Below are 18,830 nucleotides of genomic sequence, written 5' to 3'. Positions count from 1 at the left end.
GATACATTTTCTACATCATCAAGTAAGGAAAAGTAGCTGGGGGTGGGGATGCTGAAGGGGAAGAGCAAAGCTCTCTTCTGATTTCCTCCCTGTAAATCTTCCCCTCTGGGCTGCTTTATGGAGGAGAAGCAAAAGCCTGGATTCTCCAACCTGTGCTTGCTACCCAACGTTTATATGGACAAGGATGAACAAAGACACACACATGCAAAATGGACAACTGAATCCACAGATTCTTTTATATGGAGAGTCCACTGCGTTCAGTGACAAAGGAGGAAGAGAAAATAAAAAACTAAATGAACAACAAATTATTCCAGACAAAACAGAAATGATATGGCAAACCCACCCCTCTTCCTCCCTTCTCTAACATACTGAACAATATAGGGCATTTTTACTACCCTAGCAACCCATCTGTGACTTGTTCAATTACTGCACATTTCACCTAAGTGCCTTGGCCCTCTAAGCCTGTACTCAAATTTCTACCTCCTCCAATCCAATTTCCAAACTACTCTGTTGTGACCTGCTTTGCTGTAGCCTGTCAACCTGTACCACTTGCCCATTTCTCTGAGAAACTACCTGTTCCCTTTCAAGTGCTACTTTTGAACAATGAGAGGGGGGTGGGTGGGAGCAAAGCAATATGAACAGGGACCTGGAAGTAAGGGAGCGGGAGGGAAAGAACCCAGACAGCTGACAAACCAGAACAAGATGAAAACAGATTTGAGAGAGAGGACCACATGAAAAATTCAACAGAGGAAAGATTCCTCCAAGCACAGGGTTATTTGGTTACCCTATGCTATGTTGGCGACACTCGTTTTGTCTCCCGCGGCACGTCAATCAAATATAATTGAATCAAATGGAAAAGACAGGGTACAATCCGCCTGACGTCACTGCTGTCTAACCTCCATTCATTTTAATGGGGCTTGCATGGGAATTGGAGGCAAGCCCCACTGAACTGAGCAGAAGTTAGAAAGCAGTGCCTGGTTAATTTTACCCATGGAGATTTAATACAAGCTAGAGAAGATGCTTGATGAGAAAAGGAAGGGTTGGGGGAGGTGACGGTGGAATCTCATTTTGTGCATTGATGGCAATACAACATATGCAGAAGCAGGGAAACGCCCTTGAAAGAAGGACATGTAGCAACATAACACCTGGAATAACCTAAGAAAAAAGGCTGCGAATACAAAAGGATGATGCAGGCTTAATAGAAACTGCTTTATATATCTATTATAAGGGAGCAGAAGGCTTTTTGGAGAAATCAGCAGCAAGTGAGATTTTAAAGGAAGGTTTGTGCAAAGACAAAATCTCTGCCAGTATAAGAGAGATGTACTGTAATCCTACATTGTGGAAACAAAGAGAAGAAATGAGTAACGCTTCAGAACAGGAAACAACATGACTATTTTATTTAGATTTCTGATTTGGAAATGAATCCGTGAAATGCACCTCAACAAGATCTGGCTTTAAGGGAGTGAAACACACAGAAGCTCTTAGTGGAAGTTAGAGCTGCACAGTGTCAGAAATGGGGAGGAGAGACAAAGCAGGGATGTGTTAATTATAATCACATCATTTCTGCTTCAATGCATAGCTCTTATCTTAGAAACATAGGAAGCTGTCTTATACCAAATCAGACCATTGGTCCATATAGGGCACAACCGGGCTCAACCGCCCTGAGCCAGCTTGGAAGGGCGGTATAAAAATCGAATGAATGAATGAATGAATGAATATAGCTCAGTATGATCTAACCAGGCCTGCTCAATTTAGGCCCCGCAGCTGTTTTTGAACTACAACTCCCATAATCCCCAGCCACAGTGGCCAATAGCCAGGGATTATGGGAATTGTAGGCCAACATCTGCAGGAGGGCCATAGTTGAGCAGCCCTGGCAGCAGCTCTCCAAGGTTTCAGGCAGGAGTCTTTTCCAGTCCTACCTGGAGATGCTGCCGAGAGTGAACCTTTTGCAAGCAAAGCAGATGTTCTTCCACTGAGCTACAGCCCCATCTCCTAAGGGGAGAATCTTCCAGTGCTTGCATGTAGTCACTCATCCAAATGCTAACCAAGGCAAACCGAGCTTACCAAAGGAGACAATTCATGCTCACTATCACAAGACAGCTCTCCTCCTCTGTTTTACAACCAGGCTTTTAACAGACTTTCACAAGGCTTGATACTGCTCAGATCTTCAGATTTTGCAGAACCACTATATATGTTATTCAAGAGGTAGTGCCTTGCTTGGAAATTGCATGCCCACATTTCACAGTAAGAATCAGAAATTTTGTTTTTGCTTTATGGTAAACCATTTGCATGAAAAGAATCTGGAGATTAAAAAAACAAAAGTTACCTATTTGGAAAATGCAACTTTTAAGTTTTAAAGGAAGCACCATTTATTATTATTATTATTATTTATTAAAACATTTTTATACCGCCCAAAACTTACGTCTCAGGGCGGTTTACAACAGAATTTTTAAAAAGTAAAAACATTCGTTACGACAAAAATGGGGGGGGCGGGGGGAGACACACACATTACAACAATTTAAAATTTTTAAAATAATATTTTAAAACAGCATTAAAACCATTAAAACAACATTAATTAAAAGTCTGGGTGAAGAGATGTGTTTTTAAATACTTTTTAAAAGCTGTCAGAGATGGGGAGGCTCTTATTTCACTAGGGAGCGCATTCCAAAGCCTCAGGGCAGCAGCGGAGAAGGCCCATCTCTGAGTGGCCACCAGATGAGCCAGTGGCAGCTACAGACAGACCTCTCCAGCAGATCTCAATGGGCGATGGGGTTTGAGGGAACGAAGAAGGCGTTCCCTTAAATACCCAGGGCCCAAACTGTTTAGGGCTTTATAGGTTATAACCAGCACCTTGTATTTTGCCCGGAAACATTTCAGGAGCCAGTGTAACTCCTTCAATACAAGAGTTATATGGTCTCTCCAAGATGACCCAGAGACCAGCCTGGCTGCCGCATTCTGGACTAGCTGTAGTTTCCGGACTACATACAAGGGCAGCCCCACATAGAGCGCATTGCAGTAATCCAGACTGGAGGTTACCAGCAGACGTACCACTGTTTTGAGGTCATTCACCTCAAGAAACGGATGCAGCTGGCGTATCAGCCGAAGCTGATAGAAGGCACTTCTGGCCACCGCCTCAACCTGGGCGACCAGGGAGAGGCTCAGATCCAGAAGCACCCCTAGACTGCGTACCTGTTCCCTCTGGGGAAATGTGATCCCATCCAGAACAGGCAGATCAAAATCATCTCTCGAGTTCCGACCCTGCACAATGAGGACCTCTGTCTTAGCTGGATTCAGCTCAGTTTTAATTCTATGACCCTACTAAGCAAGCTTACCCCTGCTAACAGAGCAAAGAGGCAAGTGCAGAATCTCTTATATTAAGCAAGGGAAGAGTAACGGTTCCTGTTCAACTCCAGCGCAGCATCCTTCCAGTGGATGTTGCTGGTGTCTACCTTAAGTTTATTTTCAGAGCCGGTTAGGGTGTGAGCCGGTGTGAGCCCTTTTCAGAGTGTGAGCCCTTTTGGGACAGGGAACCATCTTATTTATTTTTCTATGTAAACTGTTTTGAGAACTTAAGTTAAAAAGCAGTATTAGAGTAGGAGTAGGAGCAGGAGCAGCAGCAGCAGCATAACTTCACCTCTCCTGCATTTTTACTTTTACTTTGTACTGCAGATTTCTAATAGAAAAGGGGAGGAAATAATTCCTGTAAGAGTTCATTTTTTGTAACAGAAAATGAATGTTACCATGCAAACAATAAATATTATAACCCCCCTTTTTGCCAGTTGCTTAATTGTTTTATCCTTCTGCATATCTAGCCTTCCACTATCATCTCTAACTAATGAAGTACCCCATCAATATGGCAGGCAAGATTTGATAGGCTACCTCTGCAACTTCACTGTAAAGGGTTCTATCCAGACCTCATCACAGAAACTCCACCCACAACTTACCTTTCCTCCCCATACACATCCCTTTTCTTATTTCTCTCCCTCCCCGCACCTCTGCTCCCAGTCTAAACATACCCACCCAAAACACAGTGCAGTGTTTGACAAAGTGAACCACAATTATCTGTGGACATTGTTGAAAGCTAAAGGTATATCACCCCTATTCGTTACTTGGATACAGCTGCTCTATACGAATGCAAAGGTGACACCACAGATTAATGGATGGTGGGGCGACCCGATCACTTTGCATTAGGGTGTCCGCCAAGGATGCCCACTGAGCCCATTACTTTATGTTTTGGCCCTGGATCCGGTCCTGATCAGGATTCAGAGAGAACCCCATCTGCAAGGACTCTCGGTCTCTATCCCTCCGCCCTGCGAGATCTTCCTGGGAGGGAGGAGGAGGGAGAGTGAGGGGATAGCCGAACCACCTGTCCACTCAGAACCGCACTCTGCTGAGTTTAGGGTAAAATTTGTAGCTCATGCCGATGATGTTACATTACTGTTATCGAATGAAAATGAAATCTCTGTAATACTAGACCTCTTCTGGGAATATGGCAAGATCTCGGGCTCAGAATTAAATGCTGACAAAAGTGTATTTGTTAAAATGGACCCCGGTCACCAGCAACTCTCGTGCCTACCCATCTCTGAATGTAAAAGCGAAGGGGCCCCAGAGTCCAAACTGAAGTGGGTAGATACAGTAAACATTTTTGGGATTGAATATGGGATTAAGGAAAAAGTCGGGGGGGGGGGAATTGGACAGATTGGGAAGAAAAAGTAATGCTTAAAATCACCATGTGGAAAAAATGGAGCCTCGCCATGTACCAGAAAGCGGTTTACATCCGGACTTACCTGATACCCCCGGTGCATAACCTGGCAGTAGTCTATCCTCCCCCGCTCGATCTCCTTCGGAGAGTTGAAAGCCAGATCTTCCGTCTAGTATGGCACACAGTGTCCTTCCCTTTGGCCCATGCAGTAGCATTTAAGGAGGTTGAGCGGGGAGGCCTAGCCCTACCTGCCCTGCAACCCTATTTTGTAACTGAATTCATGTCCTACAATTTTGGAAACTGGATTTTCGTGGATGTCCATAATATGTCCAACCTCCTGCAAAAAACCTGGGTCTCGCTTTTCGCTCTGCGTTGGCGCAAGTCAGCATGGGGCATAGCATGGTGGGGGAAAGGATCTTTCAATGGTAATATCACACAAGTATTAAAAAGAGAACACTCGGACTACTTGAGAGATTTGTTATTCACACTTTAAAAATGGAAGGTTGAACCGGATCTATTTAAAGGATCCTCCTCAGTTAAGCAGCTAAGGAAAACAATTTATGGAGAGATTCTAGAAGTGGGTTTCTTAAAACCTGATTTAGAACATAAATGCTACAAACACTGCACTTCACAGTACTTGTTGCAACCCGATCACCCTATCGCTCTCTTTAAGGAGAAAAAAGTCCCTTTCCATTTATGGGAAACAAGGTGGCGCTTATACCATCAAGTACTACCACTTAATGCGGCTAAGCCATGGCTCCCAGAGGACCAGCAAGAGTGCCCTAAAATCACCTGCAAACGGAAAGCTAGTGAGCTAGGTAAAACATTCAGGGAAACCCACTCACATTTCTTAAAAGAGTGTGTGGTAGCCAAAAGACTGTGGCAGGGAGTAAGCAAGCTGTTAGAGTGGCCTGATTTGGAAAAACAGACTTGGGAAGAACTAACCTCGGGTTTGAGCGATAGAACCTCCTTTCAAGGTCCCAGAAAGAAACCTTCAAGGAAACGGGACGGAACGGGTGCCCTCATACTAGGGAACTGGAATGTTCCCCTTCTCGTAATCAGTTTAGTAAACCTGTATGTCATTTATGCAATGCTCCTGCACAGGAATAGGGAGGGAAGACACGACCAAGAGGTTCACGCAGATGAGACAGTAAATCTCTTCTGGAAAAGTTTGTATAGTTATGTCCAAAGAGAAAAGTGTATCTCTTCTAAACAGCAATGGGACAAATTGTGGAAATGGACGTCGGACGTAAACCTCCCCCCCCTCCCTGATTACCTGATGTGCCTTGAAATCCCCCACCCCCGAGTTACAGTACTACCTGCATATACTTCATAACCTTGTGGGTTTCCAAATCATTGTGTGTAAATCTTTGTAGATATATCATGTACAAACAACCACTTTGTATATAATTGTGCTTTGGCAACGTACTGTATGCTTTGGTAGTTTGCTGGTTCAATAAAAAAAATCTTGTCCTATTAAAATAAATAAATCTTGTCCTATCTGGAGATGCCAGGGGGGGAAACTCGGAACCTTCAAGCATGCAGATGTTCTTCCCAGAGCGGTCCCATCCCGTAAGTGGAATATCTGACATTGCTCACCTGCAGTCTCCCATTCAAATGCAAACCAGGGTGAACACTACTTAGCAAAGAGAACAATTCATGCTTGCTACCACAAGACCAACTCTCCTCCCACAAACCAGCTCTCCTCTTAAAAAAACCCCCTTTGGTTTACACAGATAGATATCAGTGACAGCTCCAACAGAGCTTAATTCAATGGTCCATGATGTTCACATTGTGAGAGCACGAGATCAGATGTTCAGCCTGAAACATTGTACTGGACTACAAAATCGTAACCATGGAAACATAATTTGGCTAGATCCTTCATGCTCCAATGCACTACCTGTGTAACCTGGTGGCAACAGCAAAAGCAAGGGATTAATATTACAGCAATGTTTAAGAAGAGTTGGGTAACATGACAAAGGGGAACAGAACTGTAAACTACTGTATCCATGCCCATTCTTCATTTTGTATAATGTTCTGCATTGCTTTGGATGAATACTTCAAACTGGTTGAACACGGCAGCATTCTAGAGCAACTTTCACACAGGGCATTACTGGTCGCATAGGGACTGACTGGCAAAACCTATCCCATTACACATAAAAATTGTAGCCTAAGGACAAACTAGCAATATGATGGTGGATGCTCACTCCTCAAAATTAATCACCCATCCACTGCATTTTATTAAATAAGTGTTCTTTTATATGCACACAGTAAATTTTCACTGTTTGAAGAGTTGGAAAATGCAATTTTCTAATCATAATTAATACATGACCTTACTATTTGCCTGAAGGTATTTGTCAGACCATACCTGCAAATTAGGCAGCTGAGAAATTTGTCAACTATAGTTTGCCATTCAAAAGAAAGAGAGAAGGGGAGGGAAAAACCCTACAAAGGTCTACTTGAAATAATGGAAGGAGAGGAAATGTGTGTTTAATTTTCTTGTCATAAAGGCGGGGAATGTAGGGGGTGGTCAAAGAAATGGCCAAAGTCTCCTTCTAAACAAAAAATGTTAGATTTCCTCTCAGGAGGACTGCAGGAGGTTTGGACATTTATCATTATGTCAAAACTCTACAGGCAAGTGGGCTTCCAGACGCTTGACAGAGTCTTGACATTCCTCCAGACTCTTGACAGTCAATACTTTGAGGAAATACTGTACTTCCTAAGTATTTTAATATGCCTGCCAACATGTCACATCTGGGACACTGTCAGAAAAATTTTAAACAAGAGAAGAAAATACCCAAAGTAAGTGGGTAAGAGTATTACAGACAAGATTACAAATACATGCATGAGGAGATGGAAATTGCATCTGCCTCTGCGTTGTTCAGAAAGAGGACATCTTGACAATTTTGTGGGAGGCTAGAATATTTACTGTAATATTCAACAACATACTGAAAACTGTGCTCTAATAATTCTGTACATAAAAGGAAAGGAAGATCTGTTCACATGCAAAAGTTGCATCTTCAGCTGATTTTGTGTTATTCTGCTTACTTTTTCGCTTACTTTTCATTTCACTGAATTTTTGCAGGCTTGGGTGGCTCAACATGGAAACACCTTTACAGCCTCATTAATTTTGATCCAGGAGAAAACTGTGCCACAGGTATCAAAACTGGAGACACACTTCACACACCACTCAAAAAGATATATATTGCTTTTCTAGATAAACTTCCAGAATAATAGGCAAGCATCCTCTTTGCAGCTGGCCAGTTAGAACTGTGTCCATCCTGGAATTCCACTAATAGCACAGGCTGTGCCAGGGCATCCTTTACTCCCTTCTTTGGGATGATGTCACTGCCAATATATGGGCAGAGAGAAAGGGGGATAAATGGTAACACTCTAAGAACCAAATAATACTGGATACTTCTAAATCGGTGGCTTGATTTTATCTGGTACACTTCAATCTCCCATGCACCACAAATCTGCATACATCACTATATACTACAAGCATGTTTGTCAGATCCATAAGAATGTGGGATAATTCGTTTTCTAAGGTCTTGGTAAAAATTCAAAAGGTTTTCATTTTTAGAATAATCTCAATTTGATTGTATATCTGAAGCAGTCAAATGCTTATGGAGGATAAAGGGCAAATCTCTCAAATAACTACTAATGTCAATGCTATGAGGAAGTATTTTGGCAGCTAGTGCTTGATGAACTAATGCAGATGATTACAGGTTGGATCCTAAACTCGAACTCTATGAACAGAAGGAGCTTGCATAGATGGGGCACAAGGACAGGATCCAACCCGAAATTTATAACAAACAGAAAGCATCAAATGTTTCAGAAAGCATTGTTTGCGTAGGATATACCACATCCTACAATCCAACCAGCCTTCCCTTTAAGGTGTGTGCATGCATGCACACCAACTTCCAGGTCCCCACGCAGCAGTTTCTGGCGGGTGCGCAGTCTCTGCTGAGTTTGCCACTGCCGCCCAAATGCCCGGCACCCCATTTCCCCCTCTCCCTGGCTGGTAAGCACTGCCGCACTTTCCCCTCTCCCCGGCTGGGTCGTTGCAACCACGCCCCCACCTCCTCCAGTTCTGGCTGCAGATCTCGCGAGCAGCCAGAGGACGATGAAGGGAGGAAGACGGGCAGTGGTTCCTCCCTGCAGACGGTGGCTCCTCCCTGCAGAGAGGGCGGTGGCTCCTCTCCTCTTGCTGCAGACGGAGCAGCAAGAGGAGAGTGGGAGGGAGGACAGGAGGCAGCGGATCCACTCACCCCCTGCCAGCTACAGATGGAGCAGCCAGAGGACAGGAGGTGACGGTGGCTCCCCACTCCCCAGCAGCCCAGAGAGACCTTATGGTCAAGTGTTGGGAACTGCTCATGGTGACCTCCCTCTCCCTCTTGCCTGCTTCGCTGGCAATTGCAAAGATGTGAACAATAAAATAGTACAAATTGAGGAAGCCACCCTGTGGCTGCAAAAGACCCCAGTAAACATTTTGGTAGGTTGGCACCTTCTATGGACTACTTATTGACGGTTTCCATAACTCACACTTGCTTCTGCAAGCGATGTTCTGGAGATGGTGTGCCATGTCCCATTTGCCCTCCTCCAACCTTAGCTTGGAAAAATGCCATCAATTCTATTTCTTTCTTTCTCTCCCCCAACCCTCCCCCCACAACTGGAATGTTGTCTTAGGGAGCTTCCCTTTGCGGCTTCTCTCCTTCCCTCCCAGCCCCACTTCCAAAACTTGGTTGCCACCCTATTTTTGGTATCTGAACTCGCATCTGACCCGCTGCTCCTCCCACAGAGGTGCCCATCCCACTTTGATGACTTGCAATTTATTCCTGATGAGAGGATTAAGATCTGGGTGGGAAGACAGCTGCATCCCTCCCATCTCTCTCTTTTCTTGTCCAGAAAGGAAAACGAGCACCCTGCCCATGCCGCTGTTTAAGATATTTTTTGTAAGCCTATTTTCATTTCGGAAAATATTTATGAATAAATAGTTTTATATGGTGGGGGGAGAGAAGAGAGACTGGAGCTGGGGGCGGAGGATGAGAGGTGCTGGTGGCTCCCCCCCCACTTTTGTGGCTCCCCCCGGCAGGGAAAAGAGGTGAAAATATTTTGTGCACCACGCTTTGCATGGCGCAATATTTATTAAATGGTGTGAGTGTGAGTGTGAGTGTGTGTGTGTGTGTGTGTGTGTGTGTGTGTGAGAGAGAGAGAGAGAGAGAGAGAGAGAGAGAGAGAGAGAGAGAGAGAGAGAATGTGTGTTATGTGTGCTGCTATGTAATGCGGCCGCCCAGTACAAAACACTTTCCTCTCACTGATTATAAAAACTGAATCCAACTATATTTTGCATTAATGTTTTGCACGAGAAGAGTTTCCTGATTGTATGATCAGAGCACTTCATGTAGCTAAAAGTCTGAGTAAAACAAAAACAAAAACCAAGTCTTCAATTCAAATTGTTCACTGTCATCATAGTGGCTTTAGGCATGTCACAGCTTCTCAGCTTCAGTTCCTACTTCTTCATTAACAATGTTGGGGAAAATAATACTGAACAATCTTGCATGGTTGTTGTTTGGATTAATGAAAACAGATGTGAAGTGCTTTGAACTCTCAAAAAGTGTCGCATAAATGTTAAGTGTCATTGTCATAATTTAAATCATTCCTGGCAAGCATATTCAGAATATTTTATGAAGTCCCAATAGTATAATAGAAAAGCTACACTGCATCTTGCTGGATAAAATAGTTGTGTCCTTCCTTTGAGACAGGGCACTTGCCATTAACTTTCAGCAAGCTCTTGTTCAAATGCAACCAAAGTACAGAAAGCAAGATCGATCTGTGTTTTATTATGCTCTTCATAATTTTAAGTACCTCAGTCAAGTTTATTAACTCTTCAAGGTTAAGTAATTCAAGACTTCAGATTTACATGCAAGTTCCATTTTCTCTCTCTCTCCTATCTTTGCATTGCACTTTCCCCAATTCTGTTTCCCACATAGCTGCAATAAAATAAGGCCGCCAAAGGGGTGTGTGCACTTCTCATCCTGGGCAATATTGCCTGGGAAGGTGAGGAAGGCTTTACCTTTGAGGAGAAATCAGGGCTCAGTGAATGAGCACATGCTTTGCATGCCAAAGGCCCCAGGTTCAATCCCCAGTATCAGCAGTTGAAAAGATCAGACATGGCAGGTTCATATTTAAGACACAACTTACTTACAAAGTTGGTAACAGACTTGACCGTGGCTGTCTAAACCCATGCTAAGACAGGAACCTGAGGTTCTCTTGGAGCCTCAAACCAAGATATATAACCAAGATTTGAAGTTGGTTTGCCAAACCAAGTGCTGCTCGCCCTGAGGTGCTCATTATGAACCCATACTCTTCATGAACCTCTGGTTTGTTCCAGATAGGCCCACTCCCTTTGTCATACAGACCAACGGCTGTGAGGCGTCGCAAGGTAGGGCCTAGTATCCAGGGCCTCGCTGGGAGGTCTGGCTAGGGCTGTACCTCTGGCTCAACTCAGCTACTTCCATCAAACTACGATATGCAATTGTTTGCAACACCAATTTCAGGTTCCTTCCATATCTTGGGCTGGGGGGAACCTAAAGGTTCAGTGTTGTGTTTGAACCTGGTTATAGTAAAGGCTGCGGGAAAGGTTCCGACTGTGGACCTTGACTGCTACTACCAATTAGAGTTGACAGCATTATGGCAGATGGACCAGTGACCTTATTCAGTATAAGGCAGCCTCATTTGTTTATATATTCAAAATAAAGCATCTCAAACAGCTTGTCATATGTTATGTGGAATGCCCTAGGCTTCCCCTCCCTCTAATGAATCTTCCTTTGCCCTCAAGCTTCCTGCCTGTCCTTCAAAACCTCAGCTGTTGAGCAGAAGATTGTTTCTATCGGTGCCCATTTGTTTAACCCCCAGCCTCCTCCTGAAATTTAAAATCCAATTATCACAATCTTGAATTGCTCTGAAAAACTGCAGTCTGTCAACACTGTTATGTATGATATGGCCCACAACTGCAAGTGAACACATGACTGTCGACCACTGATTTTATTTCCTTTTTCTGTCATGTAATCAGAGGCTGCCAACACAGTTATTGGTGGCACATGGCAAGCTTTTATGTGGCTATCTCCTGGTGGTCTGAATCTTCCCTTAGAAAACTAAGTTTTTGCAACACTTCATAGGATATAAACAATTTTTAGGAAGGGCACCAGTTCAGATTTGGTAGATAGGAAGATTACAGCAAGGTACAAAGAACTGCTTCTTGAAGAATTTTGAGATAAGATTGCCAGAAATAAAAACCACCACCCCGCCCCCCAGTTTTAAGAATATCTGTTATACTACTTTACTTTTCGTAAAGCTCATGTGATATAATGTTTTTAAATCTCAACTGTAGCCAGAGTGGTATAGTGGCTAGAATGCTGGACTAGGACCGGGGAGACCTGAGTTCAAATCCCCATTCAGCCATAATACTTGCTGGATGACTCTGGGCCAGTCACTTCTCTCTCAGCCTAACCTACTTCACAGGGTTGTTGTGAGGAGAAAACTAAGTATGTAGTACACTGCTCTGGGCTCCTTGGAGGAAGAGCGGGATATAAAAATGTAAAAAATAATAATAATAAATAGTTAACTGTCATGGAAGGCTTTATACTGAAAATATAGTAGTAATGTCAGCATCAGAACAGGAGAAACAGTCACATTTTCATTTTTAAAAACACAAGAGGATCTGGGCCTATTTAACAGTTTGTAACAATAATCACTCAGACCGTACTATTCCATTATATTTTGAGTACCACCAAGCTTGCAACCTGCATTTTTTGCTTCCAAAAATCTGAGATTTTTAAAAGTATGGCCTGGCAATATCACAAGCCCTATTCACATTTTAGGTTTCATGCATGTACTTTCCATGTACAGTGTATGCTTACAGATCTGTACACATGCACAGTTATTCACCCATTCTACTCACCACACATACAGTTTCTATGTGTACCCTGCATTTGAGGGGGCCTGTTCCCAAGTTCACTTATAAAATGAACACACGTACAGTCATTAATGCAAAAGTATATACACACATAAAAGATTCCTGCACCACGTAGAATAGAATGTCTGAATCAGGCTCCAAGCATAGTATAGGGCCTTCTTATTTATTTATTGTTTTATTGTTTTATTTATTCGATTTTTATACCGCCCTTCCGAGCTGGCTCATGGTGATTTACAGTTAAAAAACAGAAATAATTAAAAACAATTAAAACAGAAATACAAATATAAATACCAATTTTAAAACATCTTAAAAAACAATTAAACTATCAAAACAATTAAAACCCTGAAAACCAGGTTAACATTAAAAGAATTAAAACTAATTAAAAACCTTGAAAGGCCAGGCCAAACAGATGGGTTTTAAGGGCTCTCTTGAAGGTCAGTAAAGAATTAAGATTACGAATTTCTGCTGGGAGTGCATTCCACAGCCCAGGAGCAGCTACAGAGAAGGCCCGCCTCTGAGTCACCACCAAACGAACTGGTGGTAACTGGAGACGGACCTCCTCAGATGACTTTAACGTGGGGTAGGGATCATGCAGAAGAAGGCGCTCTCTAAGATATCTTGGCGGTGATGCTTCATCTTTGAAATTCCAGCCCTGGAGATATCCGTCAAGCCCCTTCTCCCTGTGTTTTTAAGTGGGCAGTGAAAACTCTCCTCCTTTGAAAGGCTTTTAATAGGTGATTATAGTTCAGTGATCTTCCTTATTTTCAAAGTGGGGCCATTTTGGCCAAAAAAAAAACACCCCTTCATTGGGAGAGCTATATCCCACTGTCCCTTAGCACAGTACTGCATTTTTCTCCCTTTAAGGCAGACAGAGCCCTCTCCTAAGAACCCTAAGAGGAATATGCTGTGAAGGGCTACACTTCCCAGCACTCTGTGCACACCTTCCAAGATTGCATAGTGCAGGGGCTCAAGAGGGCTCCATTTTCCTGAAAGGAGCTCCTGGCACTGGGCAAAGTACAACACTCCATGGTGAGAATGGTCACCTTCATATGGTGCCAGGATGACTGTGGAGAGTGTTCAGTTTTAGCACAAGCCCAATAAACAATTAGTCAGGGAGCAGCACTCAAGTGGATGGAGGGTGCCGCTGGCCCCCGGGCCTTACCATGAAGAATGCTGCTCTAGCCGATGTTTTATCTGACTGCTGCTTTTCGATTTCTAATTTTTTATATGCCGATTGTTTTTGAGCCGCTCTGGGTGAATTTGCCCTGAAGGACAGGATATAAATACTTGAAACATATAAAGAGGGGGAGATGAAGTATATAAAACTGATTGCTTTGGGCTCGTTTATGAGAAATAGAAATCATTGTTTGAACCTCCGCAGTCAGTTGGCCAGAAATATAGATGATCTGGAGGAATAATCACATGTGATCTAAAACATGAAGGAATGGTGTTGGGACCTGTCACAACCATCTCCACCATCAAATGGCAACCAGGCTTTTAAGATGAGCTTGATACGCACAAGAAAAAATCAATTTTCTGTATTTTTAAGCAAAACTAGAATGGTCACCATTGCCCTTAAGTCTCTAATTCTTCAGACTCCTCTGTAATACCTCACTGTTAGGGGTGTGCATGGATTGGTTGGCGTAGTTCAGTCCAAATTTGGAACAAACCACAGGTATTTGAACCGGTTCATTCAAACCAATCAGCTAGGCCAGTCAGCACAGTGAACCAGCTTGAACCAGTTCATGATCAAACCACTCAAACTAGCCCGGTTGGCAGTGGTCCGGTTCACTATCGAGCCGGTTCTGCACATTCCTACTCTCAGTCCAAAATAAAGTTGTCGGGTTTTTTTAAGTCAAAAAACCATGGTGGCAAGGGAAGATATCCTTTTCACAGTATTCGCACAATAATTTCAAATCTGCAATAAATTTGAATACATTATCACTTTCTCTTAATCCACAGAAATGTTTTTTTCCATCCACAAGGTAACCAAACTGCTAACCATATTACTGCAATCAAAACCCAACTCTATAGCCTTTTCCCTCCGTCATATTAACCCACACTATTACTGCTTTACAGTATATTTTAGATAGGCACAACAAAACTGATTCAATAATTAAACAAAGGGGATGTTTTCCCACTCACTAGGAACAGGCAGACAGCCCAATGATTCTGCCAAGTGAGAGGTCCGTTTCCCTAAATTCCCATAGATGTTCTATTGTAAAACAAACAAAAACAACCTCATTTAACCATTGCCTCTTGAGCAATGAAAATTCCATAAACCTGCTGAGATTCTGGCCCCTTAGTCTGCTTTTGTGCCATTCCTAACCTTCTGCCAAATGGTTCCCTGTCCCAAAAGGGCTCACAACAGAACAAAAAACACCCAAAGACACTAGTAACACTGGAGAGACACTATACAGGGCTGAATAGGGACAGTTACACACACGCCCACTAAAGATAAGAAAGCTGCATTTAAAAACTTGCTAGCAGGGGTAAACATTTATACTTGGGTTTATATTGAACAGCATCTAATTGTAGAAGTGGTATTTGATTATCTACAGATAAAGCAAGATCTATGGGTTTTAGACAACTTGCTTGGTTTCTAGTACACAGACTTCCACGGTCCATGAGGTGCAACTTCTGCACTTAATACCTAACACTTAGATATATCAACTATTTGTTCACTCATATATTTGTCACTGAGGTATATATTAAGAGCCAACTGACAGATTTTCCAAGAGTGAGGAATTAGGGGTGTGCACGGAACCGCCTACTGCGGTCCGGCACTGGGGTGGAGGGGTACCTTTAAGGGCGGCGGGAGGGTTTACTTACCCCTCCCGCCGCTTTTCCGCTTGCCGCCGTAATCCTAAGTGTAATTGGGGTGGCAGGATACCTCCCTGCTGCCCCTTCCTCGATGTTGCTGGGAAAACTCCCAGCAGTCCTTTGCGCGCGCAGGTCTTTGCACGCGCGCAAAGGACTGCTGGGAGTTTTCCCAGCAACATCGAGGAAGGGGCGGCAGGGAGGTATCCTGCCGCCCCAATTACATTTAGGATTACGGCGGAGAGCGGAAAAGCGGTGGGAGGGGTAAGTAAACCCTCCCACCGCCCTTAAAGGTACCCCCCCCCCACCCGAACCAGACCGCCCAGGTCCAGACCGGTCCGGACGGGTCCGGAGGCTATTTCAATGGCCTCCGGACTGGTCCGGGCCCATCCCTATGAGGAATTTGAGATTAAGTAATGAAATAATTAATTTTATTTTCTTGTTCAAGTAGCAGGCATAAATGTATCCCCACCACCACCACCACAAAAAGAACCCTGAAATTGGAAGCAAAACAATTATATTTCAAGGGCAAGGAGTAATGAAGAAGTGTGAGGTGACTGATTGGAATATTATAAATCAATGAGCCAATTCGCTGACAAATTCATGAACTCTGAAAATTAAGTTTTGGTACTTCTGTAGCAAGAACACAGTTATTAAATACTTTATCAGTCAATCCTTCAGACTCCTGCATAAGTGAACAACTAGCATTAATTTGACATTTATTTGTAGTTTTAAAAATTGTTTCATAAGAGTTATGTTAAAAGAGCAGTTTTAAAATACAGAATTTGGAAGTAGAAGCAAACACATTTAAAGAAGTGTTAGCTTTATTCGAACCTTCATCATTGCATTCAAGGAGTATTTATTTGGTATAACAGATTTGGTGATTTTTCATGAAATGAAGGTAACTGGAAATGGTAATAAAATAATATTGACAAAAGTATCGAAATTACTTTTAATATATTAGAGACTATGGTATAGCATTTGAGGACTCCTGAATAATTTTGTGATTCCTTCCCCACAGAGCAGACAATTTAGTTTTATTTTACAGGCAAGTGTTTTCTTTGAAGAAACTGGCTGTATTTTCACATTTAAATGTAAAGATTCTGCTGAGCATCCCTATGGATTATTTAGAACTCTTACACATATAGGTTTAAAGAATAGGTTTCAAAAGAATAGAGTTTCAAAGAATAGAGAGTTTCAAAGAAGGTTCAAAGAACAGGTTTCTTTGAAGTCAAAGGAACTTACTAGAGGTGTGCACAAACCATTTGATCACGAACTGATCAGCCATGAACTGGGCCAGTTCGACAGTTCAATAGCAAACCAGAATGACTTCCAAGAGAGGCGGCTGGTCTGCAATTGAACCGAACCAAGCCCAGTCTGTGGCGGATCAGTTAGAACAGGTTATGCTTGCAAACCCTTGCTTTAATAAGGCCTCTAAAGGGTGGCGAGGGGGCACCTTTAGTAGCACGCCCCCCAGCAGCCCATCCATCCATGCATTTGCGAAGGCCAGGTCAGTTTCAGAACTGCACCACATGGGCTGGCTGCAGGGGGAATGCCAGACCAGTAAGCAACTTCCATCTACTTTTAAAGGTACCTTCTCGCCATGGCCGCTGCCGCCACCACCCTTTAGAAGTCTTATTAAAGCCAGGATTCCCCTTTGCTTGTAAAGGGGAATCCTCACTGGATTTTCCTTTACAAGGATAGTCCCTCGATCCACCGAACCAGTTCAATCGAATGGAATGGACTGGCTGGTCGGTTCGACCGAACTGGTTGGCAGACTAGCTGTTTGGTTCAAATTTGAACCAAAATGCTAAAATAGGTGTGGGAACACCCCTAGAACTTACTTCCATATATGAGCCCCTGGTGGCGCAGTGGTAAAAAAACTGCCGCCCTGTAACCAGAAGGTTACAAGTTCAATCCTGACCAGGGGCTCAAGGTTGACTCGGCCTTCCATCCTTCCGAGGTCGGTAAAATGAGTACCCAGAATGTTGGGGGCAATATGCTAAAAATCATTGTAAACCGCTTAGAGAGCTTCGGCTATAGAGCGGTATATAAATGTAAGTGCTATTGCTATTGCTATATAGTAGCTGACACACTGACCAAGGCTACACATGTGCAATCAAAAGATGCACATGTGCAGCAGAAGCAACCCTGCTTCTGAAGTGAGGGTACTCATGCCCAAGGAGAGGGTGAATTTTGCTAATCTCCCCTTGCCCTAGAAGTGCTCTGTGCAATATGCAAATAGGGCCTTGAGGGTTGCTGCCCAAAATGGCAATTTTATGTGGAGTTTCCCTCTTCTAACATGTACTTATGGGGACAAGTCACGTGATAATATCAAATAGTGTGGTTCCACACCATATCATTACATTATTGTCTGCACTGCAAGGGAGAGGAAGAGAAGAATGCATGGCATTTCTGAACGTGTATCTGTATAAGCTGAGAGAGGCAGACTCCACAAAGGATTGCCATTGTGGGGAAAGGAGTGGCAAATTTGTTGTGTGGAGAGAGTGCTGATTTGCTAACTACACTTAACAGGGTACCCAGCATTGCATCTGCAGCCATTCATACCTATCGGAAGTAGACACATTATGATTAGAAGTAATATTGGCCCAAGGGAAAGAAAGGAATGCGATTCCAAAATGAAGGAAATAATAAAAATGAAGTGTGGGGCTCACAAGGAGAGATACAACGGAAGGGCAATTCCAGGACAGAGAGCATTCAACCAGCTGTAGCTAACATGACTGTTAGAAGAGAAGATGGAGCAGGAAGGCACTCATTCTGCCTTTTAGGACATGCACATTTACACAAACGTCTGACCTATCAAGAAAAAGTGACAGCTCCTGGGCTAAATCACTAGAATGTTCTAGGATTTCTAGAATCTCCCACCTATAGGTGGGACTGCAAAGAGACCACAAAAAGGAAATGGAAACCAAAAAGGGTAGAGAGTAGAACATTACAAGTTTCCAGTTCAAGTGTAGAGGACTAGCAAGACCAAAAATGAAGAACCATGTCCCAGGCCCATGTGGACAACTTCTACCACAAAATTTAGAAACTCAGTAGATCATGTATGCAGGCTTATTACGTAAGATGCTAACACTGAAGCAGGTATACATACTATTCCCCCCACCCACCCACCAAACCTTCCCCTCTCTTTCCCATAATCTTGCTGTCAACTTCAGCAAACTTTTAGTACTTATCCTTTATCTTCTCTGAAATGTGTTCTATTTGTTTTTGTATCTACAGAGACTCAGGGCTCTATAACAGGGCTCAATTCTGTTAAAAACCTCTAAGTGTGGCAACAGTAGATACCTACTAACACTAATAAGAAAG

General features: G+C 43.2%; 1 protein-coding gene across 2 annotated transcripts in view; it reads right to left on the bottom strand.

Moving 5' to 3' along the window:
• DDX10 (DEAD-box helicase 10) overlaps positions 1–18,830 on the bottom strand; it is a 300,200-nt gene that overhangs the window by 87,293 nt on the left and 194,077 nt on the right. The gene's annotated exons all lie outside the window — the stretch shown is intronic.

The sequence above is a fragment of the Hemicordylus capensis genome, chromosome 3 (assembly GCF_027244095.1).
Source record: "Hemicordylus capensis ecotype Gifberg chromosome 3, rHemCap1.1.pri, whole genome shotgun sequence".
NCBI classification, from domain to species: Eukaryota; Metazoa; Chordata; class Lepidosauria; order Squamata; family Cordylidae; genus Hemicordylus; species Hemicordylus capensis.
The sequence above is the reverse complement of the archived record's forward strand: the minus strand, read 5'-3'. Positions and strand labels throughout refer to the sequence as shown.